Source organism: Canis lupus, chromosome 8, assembly GCF_011100685.1.
Source record: "Canis lupus familiaris isolate Mischka breed German Shepherd chromosome 8, alternate assembly UU_Cfam_GSD_1.0, whole genome shotgun sequence".
Taxonomy (NCBI): Eukaryota; Metazoa; Chordata; class Mammalia; order Carnivora; family Canidae; genus Canis; species Canis lupus.
Window position 1 is genome coordinate 60,456,815 of NC_049229.1, and position 2,945 is coordinate 60,459,759.

Consider the following 2,945-nt stretch of genomic DNA (forward strand, 5'->3'; position numbering starts at 1 on the left):
CCGGGATAGAATCCCACGTTGGGCTCCCGGTGCATGGAGCCTGCTTCTCCCTCTGCCTGTGTCTCTGCCTCTCTCTCTCTCTCTCTGTGTGACTATCATAAATAAATTAAAAAAAAAAAAAAGAAGAGCACTGGCTGTACACCCTGCAGGGCCTGGAAAAATGAACCTCCTCCCCCTCTTTTTTGTGTTCTTGATAAAGGGCTCTGACACAGAGGAAAAATACACAGGCAGCCAGCGGCTATGTTTACACCAAAGTCCACCTGGAACTAACAGAAGCCCGCTGGGAAGAATTAGGGCTGTTATAGGTGCGGCGGAATCAGTGTGAACCGTGGCCCATGCCTTTGTCTGCGGTGGACACGTGGGCTCAGAGTTCTGGGGCAGGAATGGCTGGCACAGGAGGGGGCATCTGCGGGCAGAGAGGAAAGGTCTGTCGTGGGGAAAATATTTATTTACTTTTTTTTTGTTTTAGAGAGAGAGAGAGAGAAAGTGAATGAGCACGTGTGTGCAGTCAAGGTGAGGAGGGGCAGAGGGAGAGGAGAGAGAGAGAATCCTAAGCAGACTCCCCGCTGAGCTCAGAGCCCGATGTGGGGCTCCATCTCACAACCCAGAGATCATGACCTGAGCTGAAATCAAGAGTCAGATGCTGGGACACCTGGGTCACTCAGTGGTTGAGTGTCTGCCTTTGGCTCAGGGCGTGATCCCAGGATCCTGGGATTGAGTCCCACATTGGGCTCCCTACAGGGACCCTGCCTCTCCCTCTGCTTGTGTCTCCGCCTCTGTGTGTCTCTCATGAACAAATGAATAAAATCTTAAAAAAAAAAAAGTCAGATGCTTAACTGACTGAGCCACCCAAGTGCCCCTGTGTTGGGAAGAATATTTAGATGGCAGCTATTTGTTTATTCAGCAAACGCTTACTGAAGTCCCACTATGTGCCAGGCACTGTATTATACTGTATCTCTTCTTCAACATAACTCAAAGACTACGTCGATGCATATTTCCTATGGTGAAATCCTCAAAATGTGTGGAAAAAGTCATGTGAAGATGACATGGCTTTGCTTCAAGCTGTGTTAACAAAAGCATAGGCTGTTGATGTAAAATAACTAGGCATTGGGCTCGGAGTTAAATGGGAAATGTCAGAGTTTGTATGAGGCTCCGAGAGTCAGATGAAATCAACATGAAGTACAGAGCAAATGACACTGAAATCTACTAACCCAAAGTGACTTCTTAGTCAGGGTGACATTAGGTGCTGTGGAAAAGTCTAGAAAAAAGAAATAGTAAACTTTATCATATATTCTGGAAAATGTGTTGCTTTTGGAGTTTGCATAAACAGAATTGCTAAAAGGAAAAAAGTTAAAACATCTTCCACTAAAATAGCTTTGCTCATATACCTTAACCGTGTGCTTCCCAGCTGGATAATTTTTCCTTTTTTTTTTTAAACACTCCCATTTAAAATTGCTTCAGGGATGCCTGGGTGGCTCAGCGGTTGAGCATCTGCCTTTGGCTCAGGGAGTGATCCTGAATCCTAGGATCAAGTCCTTCATCGGGCTCCCTATGAGGAGCCTGATTCTTCGTCTGCCTGTGTCTCCGCCTCTCTCTCTGTGTCTCTCATGAATAAATAAATCTTTAAAAAAATAATAAAATTGCTTCAAATATTTTTTTAAAAGTTTTTATTTATTTATATATTTGATAAAGAGCACATGTGGGGAGGGGAAGAGAGGGAGGGAGAGGAACAAGTAGACTCCACACTGAGCACAGAGCCTGACTCAGGGCTCCATCTCACGACCCTGAGGTCATGACCTGAGCTGAAACCAAGAGTCAGATGCCTGACCAACTGAGCCACACAGGTGCCCCTCTATAATTTCTTTTATCTCTTGAAGTGTGAATTTTGGGCGGCCTGGGTGGCCCAGCGGTTTAGTGCCACCTTCAGCCCGGGGTATGATCCTGGAGACCTGGAATCGAGTCCCACATCAGGCTCCCTGCATGGAGCCTGCTTCTCCCTCTGCCTGTGTCTCTGCCTCTCTCTCTCTCTCTCTCTCTCTCTGTCATAAATAAATAAATAAAATCTTTTTTTAAAAAGTGTGAATTTTAATATTGGCTCTGGAAGCCTGTAGAGGCCAGTGGATTTCTTTTTCTTTATGGGCACCAAATCCACGTAATCATTCATTCAGACATGTTTTTGGAGTGACTACCAGGAGCCAGGCACTGGTTGTTTGTGGAGTTGTAGCATTTCACAGCCGGAAGGGCTTGCACAAAGTGTTTAGTCCCTCCGTTTTATGTCTCAGATGAGGACATTGTTCAGGATGTTGAAAGGCCTGGCTCAAAACCACCATCACCAGGGAAACCAGGTCTTCTGAGCCATACTGAATACTTTTTGTGCGAGGCCATTGTTATGGACTAAATGTTTGTGCTCCCCTCAAAACTCATATGTGGAAGCCCTAACCACCCAATATGATGGCTTTTGGAGATGGGACATTTGGGAGGTGTTTAGATGAGGTTATGAAGATGGAACCCCCATAATGGGATTAGTGTCCTTATAAGAAGAGCAAGAGAGACTAGCTCTCTCTCTCTCTCTCTCTTAGCCAGGAGAGCACACAGTGAGAAGGCATACTTATGCACTAGGAGGAGGACCCTGGCCAGTAATGGCATCTGCCGGCACCTTAATTTTGGACTTCCCAACCTCAAGAACTGTAAGAAATAAAAGTCTGTTCTTTAAGCCTAGTGTATTTTGTCATAACAGCAGAGCTAATCTTGCCTTATTATCCCCTACATTTTTTTTTTGCTTAAGTCCTAGTATCAGCTTGTTTTTCTGTTATTTCAAACAACTCTCTCCATCTGACCCCATTGTCTAAAGCAGAACAAAACAAATACAAAGGCAAAATAGAGTTTGAAATATACTGTAGAAGTTAAATCCCAATACTGAAAAATGAAGAAGCAACAAACAAATA